This window comes from Neoarius graeffei, chromosome 15, assembly GCF_027579695.1.
Source record: "Neoarius graeffei isolate fNeoGra1 chromosome 15, fNeoGra1.pri, whole genome shotgun sequence".
NCBI classification, from domain to species: Eukaryota; Metazoa; Chordata; class Actinopteri; order Siluriformes; family Ariidae; genus Neoarius; species Neoarius graeffei.
The window spans coordinates 73929239-73941912 of record NC_083583.1 but is presented as its reverse complement, the minus strand read 5'-3'; the positions used below and the strand labels follow the sequence as shown (position 1 = coordinate 73941912).

At 42.3% G+C, this 12674-nt stretch overlaps 1 pseudogene; it reads right to left on the bottom strand.

The window, feature by feature from the left end:
- Nucleotides 1-693: 693 nt before the first annotated feature.
- On the bottom strand, nt 694-3456 carry LOC132899064 (uncharacterized protein K02A2.6-like; annotated as a pseudogene).
- Between the last annotated feature and the right edge of the window lie 9218 nt (nt 3457-12674).

Sequence of the window (12674 nt, the reverse complement as noted above, 5' to 3'; positions counted from 1 at the left end):
ATATTAAATTTTAAAAAACTTTCTAAAGTACCGTTTGGAGGTAGAATCACAGGCTGTACATACTTTTACTTTAGGAATCTGGTTGTGAGCGAGTGCGCAAGCCACCAATCTCCCATTCTCGCTTAGTAGGTGTGATAACGTGTACTAAATTATAAAATCACTCAGTGGATCCAAGGCCTGTTGTTTGTCTCTTTATTGCACACGAACACAACTACTCACATACATGTTCCCTGTCTCATCTAGTTATTCTCTTATCTGACTCTAAGTGTATTTACTCCATGGTCCAACAGGTATTATACCCTCTGGTGGCATGGGGTGGTAATGCATGTCACTATAATTATTCAGGATACCACATCCCTCCCCTCTTAAGTTTAAACTGCTCAGGTGAAAGTACCCATTAACTGCCACCTTAACATTAACCTTACTTTTGACTTTAACAGTAAAGTTGTAAATATGCCATACTATCAAGAACTAAGAATGTCTTAAAAGAATTAAACACTGTTATGCTCTACTCTCTCATAAAAGGCTAAATGCCAAAATCTAACTCAAAAATCTCTATGGCAATATAGGTTTACAAATAGTTTTTTTTTCCTTTTAAAACAACAAAAGAACTAGCTAGGAAGGTGGGTAGACTGCCATCCTTCCAGTGAATCCCAGAGCGCATTCTTGCTCTTGCTTGAGGGATGTCACTTACTATCTAACAAAGTCTCTCAGATAAGCAGGAGTCTGTCTGGTACGCTCAGATCTTCGCAGTACAGGTGATGGTTCAGCTCCTGCCTCTGGCATGAATTCAGCTTGAGGATGAACCTGGGCTGGCTCAGCAGGCTGCTCAGCCACTCCCTCTCCTACTGAAGTCGGAATGGCCGGGTCTGCAGGCACGAACTCCAGTGCTCGCTCTGGCAACTGAAGGCTGTCAGGCTCCCCTGTCACCTCAGGACTGGACATGTCGCTTGATGATGATGCATGACGCTTACGAATCTGGTCGACATGACGTCTCATCACGCATCCATCCCCTGTCTGTACCGTGTAGGATACAGGTCCGGTGTTCTCGTCTACCACGGCTGGTATCCACTTTGGTCCATGACTGTAGTTACGAACGTAAACGTCATCTCCAGAATTAAAACTCCTCCCCTTACTGCGTGTGTCGTGATGTTCTTTTTGCTTGAGTTGTTTCTTACGAATCTTGGATTTCACATCAGGCAGTAAAAGATCCAGTGTGGAGCGCAATCTTCTGGACATGAGCATTTCAGCCGGTGATAAGCCAGTAGTACTTTGTGGTGTAATTCTGTAGTTGAACAGAAATCTGGCTATTTTTGTTTCCAGTGTGTCTCCTTTTGTTTTCTTGATTCCTTGTTTGAATGTCTGAACAGCTCTTTCCACGAGGCCGTTGGATGCCGGGTGGAAAGGTGCGGATGTTTTCTGCTGTATTCCATTCTGCTTCAGGAATGTCTCAAACTCTTGACTTGTAAAGCATGTTCCATTGTCAGATACTATTGTCTGGGGCAGACCATGTGTGCTAAAGCACTGTCTCAGCTTCTCAATAGTCACCTGACTTGTTGCACTATTTGTTGGGTATACATCAATCCATTTGGAATGTGCATCGACAATGATCAGGAACATCTTGCCTAGGTAAGGACTGGCATAGTCAATATGCAGTCTGCTCCAGGGTGTTTCAGGCCACTCCCAGGGATGAAGCGGCGCCCCTGCAGGACACTTCCTGTTTTCTTGGCAGGTGTGGCAAGACTGAACTTCCTTCTCGATGTCGGAGTCCATCCCTGGCCACCACACATACGAGCGTGCCAAACCCTTGATCCTGGATATGCCCGGATGCGTGGCATGCAGCTGTCTCAGTATGATACTCCTTCCTTTCGTCGGGACTACCACTCTTGACCCCCAGAGTACACATCCATCTTTCACGCTAAGTTCCAACTTCCTCTGGCTGTATGGTTTCAACGCTGTATCCACCTCCTTTGGCCATGCTTTCAGACACCAGAGTAACACTTGGGAAAGTGTGTCATCCTTCGCTGTCCACTGCTTCACCTGAGCTGTGGTGATTGGTGGATCTTCCATCACGTCTAGCATTAGGACTTGGTCTGTGTCGTCCTCTTTCTCTGTATGTGGCAGAGGCAACCGGCTCAGCGCGTCCACATTTGCGTGTTCTTTTCCTGGGTTGTATACGATTTTGTATTCATACGCTCGGAGCAAGGTTGCCCATCGCTGCACTCTCGGTGACCCCATCTGAGGCACCGGCTTCTTCTCATGGAAAAGCGAGATCAGCGGTTTGTGGTCAGTGCTGATTGTAAACATTCATCCATAGAGGTACTTATGGAACCGCTTAATTCCAAACATGATGGCTAAACCCTCTTTGTCGAGTTGCGAGTAGCGCTTCTTGGCTGGTGTCAGCATGCGCGACATAAAGCCTAATGGCTTCTCGCTGCCATCCTCCATGACCTGAGACAATACGGCACCTATTCCGTATGGTGAGGCGTCGCATGCCAGTACCAACTCTTTGTCTGCTGAGTAATGACTCAGAACTTTGGCTGATTTTAACATCTTCTTGGACACTCGAAAAGCATCTTCCTGCTCTTTGTTCCACATCCACTGGGTCTCTTTTCTCAACAATTGATGGAGCGGAGCTAAGCATGTGGCTAGGTTAGGGAGGAACTTGTTATAATAATTCAGAAGACCAAGGTAAGCTTTCAATTCAGTCACATTGGTTGGCTGTGGAGCATCTTCAATGGCTGTCACTTTGCTTTGCACTGGGTGCAGGCCTTCTGCATTGATAATATGACCTAAGTACTCCACCTCATTTCTTAAGAACGCACACTTGCCTCTGTGAAGCCGCAGGCCAGCTTCCTTCAATCTCCTCAGTACCTCGTCCAACGTGCGTAGATGCTCGGCTTCATCTCTCCCTGTTAATAATATGTCATCTAGATACACCGCTACTCTAGGCAGGCCCTGTAGCAAGCTTTCCATGGTTCGCTGGAAAATTGCTGGAGCAGATGACACTCCAAAGGCGAGCCTATTGTAAGTAAACAGGCCACGATGTGTGTTGACCGTTAGGTATTTCTTGGACTCCTCGTCCATCACAATCTGCTGATAAGCATGACTTAGATCTAATTTGGAGAACTGTTTCCCTCCTGCCAGTGTATTAAACAAATCTTCGACGTGGGGAATGGGGTATTGCTCTAGTGAGGAGGCCCTGTTAACTGTTAGTTTATAATCGCCGCAGATCCTGACAGAACCATCTGGCTTCAGAACAGGTACGATGGGTGCTGCCCACTCAGCATACTTAACTGGTTCTATGACGCCTTCTCTCTGTAGTCTCTCTAGCTCCTCTTCTACCTTTGTTCTCATGGCATACGGGACTGAGCGGGGTCTGTAGAACTTGGGACAGGCTTCAGCTGACACTCGAATTGTTGCTTTCATGCCTTTTAGCATGCTTAGCTCTTCTTTAAAAACATCTTCATGCTTTGAGAGCACTTGCTGTAGCCCTTGTGTCTCTGTTCTGGCATGTTTTATCTCATCCCATTTCAGCTTTAGTGTCTCCAGCCATGCTCTTCCTAGCAAACTAGGTCCAGTACCCTTCACCACCACTAGGGGCAATGTCTTCACTTGCTGGGCATATGTTACTTCCACATCCGCTACTCCTACAACTTTAATTTTCTCTCCTGTGTACGATTTCAGTGCGAGTTGGGTTTGTTTTAGATGTGGGCGCTTGTTCCCTTTCCACGTTTCATTAAATTTTGTCTCATTCATCACACTTACACTACATCCAGTGTCAATTTCAAAGCTTACTTCCTTCCTATTCACTTCCACATTTACTTCAAACGGCTTAATTCCCCTAATTGAGGTTTCTGCTTTAATGCAAGGTAATGTGAATGCTTCTTCTTGCTCTGAAGAACTACCACCATCTTGCCTCTCACATACCTTGTGTGCTTTCTGTGGATGCACGCGCCGCTCTTCTCTGTTTGGATTCCTTTCATCTGGTCGCGAGCTCCCTTTACTTTTATTTCTACATGCCTTGGCGATGTGTCCTACTTTTCCGCAGCAGTGGCACTTTACTTCTTTAAATCTGCACTCGGCTGCACTGTGTTGTTTTCCGTTGCATCTGTAGCATTGTTTCTTTTTCCAATCTCCCCTTCTCTCCTTTCCCTCCGTTCTAAGGCTGTTGCAGGCTTTGGTCTGTAGGTCTTGGACATTTTTACTGGCAGCTTCGGCAGCTACGGCAATCTGAAATTCCTTCTCAAATGTTAAGTCGGTTTCAGACAATAAACGTCTCCCTTAACATTTGCTCCAGAGTAGTGCTAAAGTTACAATCCTGAGCTAGCCATCGCAGGTCTGCTACGTATGCACTCACAGTTTCACCAGGCTGACGGGAACGAGAGTCAAATTTGTATCTCTGCACAATCTCGCTCGGTTTAGGATTGAAGTGGGCTTTCATCATAGTTACTATCTGGTCATATGTTTTCGAACTGGGCTTATCCGGACTCACCAGGTTCCTTATGAGCTTGTATGTGGCTGGTCCCACAACGCTAATGAGGATAGCTCTTTGCTTGTCTCCATCATTAATTCCATTAGCTTCAAAAAACTGATCCAGAATCTCGCAGTACTCTTCCCAAGTCTGGTCTTTCGCATCAAATGCTGACAGGTTTCCTACCGTCAGATTCATGTTCGCTTTTCATGTGCTCACCGCCTGATCCTGTGTTCGCCCTTTAGCCAGTTTTGTCCTTTTTTTTATTTTTTTTTACCGTCCGCCCCGTGTTTCAATCCACTGTCCATCTTCAGCCAAGCACTTGTCTTTGTACGTCCAGTATCCTCGTCGCCAATATGTGATAACGTGTACTAAATTATAAAATCACTCAGTGGATCCAAGGCCTGTTGTTTGTCTCTTTATTGCACACGAACACAACCACTCGCATACACGTTCCCTGTCTCGTCTAGTTATTCTCTTATCTGACTCTAAGTGTATTTACTCAATGGTCCAACAGGTATTATACCCTCTGGTGGCATGGGTTGGTAATGCATGTCACTATAATTATTCAGGATACCACAGTAGGCTACACTTCTGAATAGCTTTCAGTAGCCTTTGTTTGTTTGACAATATAATCTTTTAATAAAGGGTTATAACAGAACCTACATCATTTTTATGAGTACCTGGTACTTGGCATTTTGGCTTTGGTTCAAATTTGGAACTGAATTTCTGTTTTCAATCCTACCCATTACCAGAGACAAATAGTTTGACCGCAACTGCAAAGAGCTAGGCTCATTAGCATGGTAGAGTGCACACTTAACAGTAGTAATGCTACCTTCCTAACACAGTTGATGACAAACAGTTTATGTTATTTTGTTTTCTTTTAAAGTCTGTTTTACATAAACTTCTTGGGGCTTATTGGTGGGGGTGATGTGCGTGACTGTGCATGGTGTGTTTTAAAAAAGTAGTTGTCTGTCATGCTGGCAAGGAAGTTCAACTGGAGGGAGGACAATAAAAAGACTTCTTTGGACACCCTCCAACTGAGAGAGGTAGTGATCTTTGTGTGGGCATACAGATTTACTCTCTCAGGTGACACAATGATCATTAAGATACTAAAGATGTCGGACTTCCGGTTGAGTGATGAGAGGAATGGCGGCGTAGCTTGAAGCTCCCACCAGTCGGAGATAATTAAATCTCCCCCCCAACTAACGAAAAACCAAATTCAAATAGAAGCTACGAGGGATGAGCGGGGGGACACGCCAGAAAGGCCGAAAAACTCTGAAAACACAGGAAAAGACTAACGTAATGGAGGTAAGCGGTGAAACAGGGGATAATGGCGGCGAGGCAGCAACCGAAGACGTTACGCCAGCACTACACAAATACTTATCGGACATGACTAAAGAAATCCGTGAACTCAAAAACGACATAACAGCACTCAACACGAGTTTTAAACAGGAGTTTGCTAATTTTAAAGAAGAAGTTTACAACAAGCTTAAGGTAAACAAAGACGAACTACAAGATCAGAAAAAAAGTCTCAGCGAGGCGCAAACACGCATCGAGGAGCTAGAGGCATATAACTTGGAAGCTAAAGACGCTCTGTTGACAACACTGCGTGAGCAGAGAAAGCTACAGGATAAGCTAACCGATCTCGAGGGAAGGTCCAGGAGGAACAATGTACGGATATTTGGAGTCCCGGAGGGCATGGAGGGGGACTCGGTCACCCGCTTTGTCGAGGAGCTACTACAGAGGGAGCTGGCTCTGCCAGAGGGAACGAGTCTGCTGATCCAACGAGCACACCGAGCGGCAGCGAGGAGACCCGGTCCCGGGGAGACTCCCCGGTCCATAATCATAAACTTTCTCCAGTTTGACACAAAGGAGATGATATTAAAGAAAGCCTGGCAAAAGCGGGTAAAAATTGACAACTCGTCTCTGTACTTTGACAACGACTATGCGGCCGAGGTGGTACAGCAACGCAGAGCGTATATGGAGATCAAAAAGACCCTCAAGGCCAAAGGCATCCGGTTCCAAACGCCCCTGACCAAGATCAGGATCCACTGGACCGATGGGCCTCGGCTCTACAACAGTGCGCAAGAATCAGCGAAAGAGATGAGGAAAAGGGGAATGGATGTACAGATGAAGGAAACTGGTGAGGAGCGCACGATGGAGCAGCGGATTCAGGCGGCATGGTCATGGCAATGCATCGGGGAACCAGGGGCGTGTGGAGGATTAACGCAACGCACCAAAGGAAGGCTGCAGGAGTTCAGGAGAGCTGAAGATGGAGGAAACATCTGATTGAAATGGGAGATCCGGATGGGCATAAAGTCTCATCTCAAAATAAGTGATCCATCACCATATCTTAGCTATATAGTACAGTACGTTAATGAGCAGACCTGGATATTTATGAGTAAAAGAGAGGTAATATGTTCCTGGGATAACGTCGGGGTTGGGGGGGGAAAGATGGGGAAATAGAGACAAAGTCATTTCAATACCCCAGGAGATAATCTTTGTTTATCCATTTGTTTATTGTTAAATACAGAGTTTAAATGCAAATTTACTACTATATACTACTAGGCCTTTTATACTTTTCATTTTGACTGGTGGAGTGGGAACACAGAGAAATGTTGGACACTACTAGAAGGCAAGAGGGTCTATATGCAGGACCTCTATCCACCTCTAGTGAGGGGCCCCCCCACTACTGGGGGACCTTCCCCTCTCCTACCAACAGGGGCACGGGCATGATTGAAGAGGCCCGTTGTTATCGGAAGCATTGTTCTGGAGTTAGAGTTCTTATTGTTGTTTGAGTTAAAAGTGTCAGTGGGAGAGAAGAGGGAAACTTAAAGAGTGGAGATGATGCAACATAGCCAGCTTAAAGTGGTGTCTCTGAATGTGAACGGGTTAAGTAACCCAATGAAAAGAGGGAAGGTAATAGCAAAACTAAAAAAAGAAAGAGCACAGGTTAATTTTCTACAGGAAACACATTTGTCAGATCAAGAGCATGAAAAATATAAAAGACTGGGATTTAAAAATACATACTATAGCTCAGGGGTTCTCAACCTTTTGCAACCTGGGCCCCACCAAAGCTGGTTCATTGCAGTTGGGGGCCCCTCTTCTCGCCCCGCCCCCATCCCCCCCCCCAAACACACTCACCCGCAGTGACGCCACCCGACCTACAGCACCTTATATCGACAGATAGATAGATAGATAGATAGATAGATAGATAGATAGATAGATAGATAGATAGATAGATAGATAGATAGATAGCTAGCTAGCTAGCTAGCCCTGGGCTAGATTATTATTATTATTATTAGTAGTAGTAGTAGTAGTAGTAGTAGTAGTAGCAGTAGCAGCAGTAGTAGCATTATCCATTCCATAGAAATACATAGGCCTATTATCATTATTAGGCTATTGTTATAATTGGCAGTAGCACCACATTTCTAATCTGCTTTCGGGCATTATTATAATTATAATTATTATAATTATGGCCTATTATCATTACTAAGCTGTTGGCAGTAGTACAAGACTTATGTTCTTTCAGGCATTATTATTATTATTGGGCCTATTATTATTATTATTATTATTATTATTATTATTATTATTATTATTCCTGTTGTTGGTTGTTGATATTATTATTATTATTATTATTATTATTATGCTATTATTATTAATAGGCATTATTATTATTATTATTATTATTATTATTATTATTATTATTATTATTATTGTTTTTATTAGGTATTTTATTAGGCTTATCATTAGCTGGCTATTGATATCATTGGGAATTGGGACCAGGCGTGAATTTAGGTTTTACTTTTTACTGTGCCTTTGTGATCTGCATTTGCGTTAATGCGAGACCTGAGCCTGCTTTGCCTTACAAAGATCCTCGATTCTTGGCGAAATGTTTGACAAGCACAGTCTCAAGTCATCCTCAATTTGCGCACGATTGCGATATTTCGTTTTGAGCGCAGTCATTTTTGAAAATCCTGCCTCACACAAGTAGGTCGATGCGAATGGGATGAGCAGTTTCAAGGCTACGTCACACAGTTGCGGGTACTCCTGCGTCAATGCTGCCCAGAATGTCGAAAGAGGGCATGAGGTGAAGACTGCCTTAAGTCTACTGTCACTCTTCAGCTCAATAAGCTGTTCCTGCATGTCAACTGGAAGTTCGTCAGCAGTACACACAAATGGATCTCGAACCCACGCAAAAGAGCGATAATCCTCTGTGAAGTATGCCGCAAACTGTTTTCTCATTACCGACAGGTGCTCTGACGCTGCTTGAAAGACAGATGAGAAATCGTGGGAAGTGCCTGCATTACTGATAAAGTCTGCAAGGCTTGGGAACATATCACAGTTCCCCCGACTGATGCGGCCACACACACAAGATTTTATGATAGATTGATGATAGATTTTATAATAGTATTGATTTGTATGTAATAGTCCAATGTCCTGCATTTTGACATGGGTAAATGTGTTGCATCTGCTTAGCTACTATAGCCTGTTAGCCCCAGATTTTTTTTTTCCTCCATACATGAAGCCTACTCGCGACCCCCCTGGAGTACCTCCGCGCCCCACCAGGGGGGCGCGCCCCCCCGGTTGAGAACCACTAGCTCATTCAAAAATGGGAGGAAAAGGGGGGTTTTGATATTGATACCGAATGGAGCAAAATTTGAGACCTTAAAGGAAATTAAAGATAAGGAAGGAAGATACATTTTGGTTAAAGGGAAAATTGGAAATCAATTAGTTACACTCGTCAATGTCTACGCACCTCTGGACAGTGATAAGAGTTTTTTCAAGAACTTATTTGAAGTTGTTGTTCAGGAAATAGAAGGGATACTGATATGTGGAGGGGATTTTAACAATACACTGAATCAGGATTTGGACACAACTAGTGCAAAGAAAAATAGCAAAACTCAAGTGTCCCGATACTTAAATACTGTATTAACAGAGCTGGGAATTTCAGATGTCTGGAGGGAACTACATCCATTCGAAAGGGACTTCACATACTTCTCAGCTCCCCACTCAGTCTATTCAAGGATAGATTATTTTTTTATGAATGCAGCAGATAGATTTAGAATAGAAGAGTGTAAGATTGGAGTAGCAGACCTGTCAGATCATTGTATTCTGCACCTGACACTGAATATGATCAGCAGGAGACGGAATACAATATGGAGAATGAACGTTGGTGTACTAAACAATCCAGGATTCGTTGAGGACATCAAAAGAGAAATAAATACATACAAGGAAGAGAACGACAATGGGGAGGTAGACTTTACTACTCTATGGGATGCCATGAAAGCAGTTATGCGGGGAAAACTAATATCTCAAGCAGCATTTAATAAGAAAGATAGGTGGAAATTATATCAGATGAAGATTGAAAAGCTGAAAAAATTAGAGCAACAACATAAAGACTCGAATGATACAGGTTTACTTCAACAAATCAAGGAAGTGAGGACAAAAGTGAATGAGATACTAGGAGACGAAGTGGAAAAGAAATCCAGATTTCTAAAACAGACTTATTATGAATCAGGCCCTAAAGCTTCAAAATTACTAGCTAGGAGACTAAGGAAACAGCAACTCATGAATACAATTCATAAAATCAGAGATCCCATAACCAATTCATTAGAATTTGAACCAGGAAAAATAGAAAATGTCTTTGAAAAGTACTACAAAAAACTATATACACAACCACAATCAGAGGATGAGGAAGTAATAAGAAACTTTTTAAGTTCGTTAGACTTACCAACAATAGGAGAGAAACAGAATGAAAGTTTAAATTCATGTATCACAGTAAAGGAACTGGAAGAAGCCATTAATAAGTTGAAATCAAATAAAGCTCCGGGGAGTGACGGCTTCCCGGCAGAATGGTACAAAATGTTTAAAAAGGAATTGGGCCCAATGTTATTAGCAGCCTTCAATGAAACCTTAAAAAAAGGCAAGATCCCCCCCTCTTGGAAAGAAGCGATAATTACGGTGATACCCAAGGAGGGAAAAGATACGGAATTCTGTGAAAACTATAGGCCTATATCAATATTAAACTGTGATTACAAGATATACACAACCATCCTAGCTAAAAGAATCGAAACTTTTATGGCAGAACTAATTAATGAAGATCAATGTGGCTTTATCAAGGGACGCCAAACACAGGACAATATAAGGAGGACTTTACATATAATTGAAGAAGTACAAAAAAAGGGAGAAAGTGCACTGCTGCTCAGTTTGGACACAGAAAAAGCTTTCGATAGCGTCAGTTGGAAATTTTTATATCTTACTCTAGAAAGATTCGGCTTTAATGCAGACTCCGTTAACATTATTAGAACACTTTATCAGGACCCGAAGGCTAGAATTAAAATAAATGGTAACCTCACTAACTGGTTCAAACTGGAAAGATCTACTAGACAGGGCTGTTGCTTATCGCCAACTCTCTTTGCAATTTACATAGAACCTTTGGCCCAGGCAATAAGAGAAGATGATGATATAGCAGGGATAGAGGTAAAGGGCACAGAACATAAAATTGGTCTATTTGCAGATGATGTTATAATCAGTCTAAAACAACCAGATGTCTGTCTTCCAAGACTTATGGAAAGATTGGATTCATTTTATTACTTGTCGGGATATAAACTCAATGTGACAAAAACACAGGTACTACCCATTAACTATAACCCACCCCAAGCCATTCAACAAACATATAAATTCAAATGGAAAGCAAAAACAATGAAATATCTAGGTGTAAATATTAGTGGAAACTTAACAAAACTGTACGAAATTAATTATGGGACTCTAAATCAAGAAATTCAAAAAGATATAGAAAGATGGAAGGCGCTAACATTGGATTTTAGCTCCAGAATAGAAATCATGAAGATGAATGTTTTACCGAGGATATTATACTTATTCCAATCATTACCAACAGAAATCCCCACATCACAATTCAGAGAATGGAACAAAAAAATCTCACGATTCATCTGGGCAGGGAAAAGACCAAGGATAAAATATGCAACTCTTCAGATTCCCAAGGACAAAGGCAGGTTAGCCCTACCAAACCTCTTAGAATATTATTATGCTGCCCAAACTCGGCCTTTGGTGTATTGGTGTGACCCTGAGTATACTGCAAGGTGGAAAGAAATAGAATTAAAAAGAGAGGGATACCACATCCAAAGTATGATTGCAAACAGGGACATGTTTAAAAAATATAAGAATATGCTTGATCCAATTACTAGATTCACTCTGGAAATCTGGTTCACAGTGATTAGGAAATACAAGTTAGAAATTGAAACAAAAATTTTGAGCTGGCTGATTGGTGACTCTAAATTTAAACCAGGGGTAATGGATAGTAGCTATGAACAATGGATAGACAAGGGGATTACAGCAATTTGTACAATAATGGATCGGGGTAAAATTAAAAGTTTCCAAAAACTGAAGAGGGAATATGGACTGGAGGATTGCGACCTGTTTAGATATTACCAAGTTAGAGACTTCTTTGACAAAGAGATAAAACCAGATCTTCCCCAGGAGTTGAATAAAGTAACTATAACACTGTGTAATGCATATAGAAACATCACTGGAAGAGTGGTCTCGGCACTGTACCAAGGGCTAGAGAGGAGCAGAGGAACTACTACACTGTATGTGAGAGACAGATGGGTGAAAGAAAGTAAAATGCTGTTAACTGAAGAGGACTGGCTTAACATATGTGATGTACAGCGAACCACCACCAGCTCCAGGATGTGGAAGGAATTCTGTTGGAAAAATATGATCAGGTTCTTTATCACTCCCAAAAGAAAGAACAAAATTACAACTACACAACAAACATGCTGGAGACGGTGTGGAGAGCAGAATGCAGGTCACACTCATGTTTTTTGGGAATGTACTAAAATAAGAAACTATTGGAATGATGTGTGGGCAGAATTGAAAACGATACTGGGATATGAATTACCAAAGACATGTGAGATATTATACCTGTGTAACCTGACAAAGGAAAATGTACAATACGAAGATGGATATCTGGCAAAAATTCTATTGGCTGCGGCCAAGAAAGCAATTACCAGGAAATGGTGTAGAGAGGACCCTCCTACTCGGAGGAACTGGCTGGACATAGTGGAGGAGATAATCAACATGGAAAAATTTACTTATATATTGAGACTTCAACAAACAAAATTTGATAAGAAATGCGAGAAATGGATGGATTATAAAACCCAAAGCAGAGGCACCA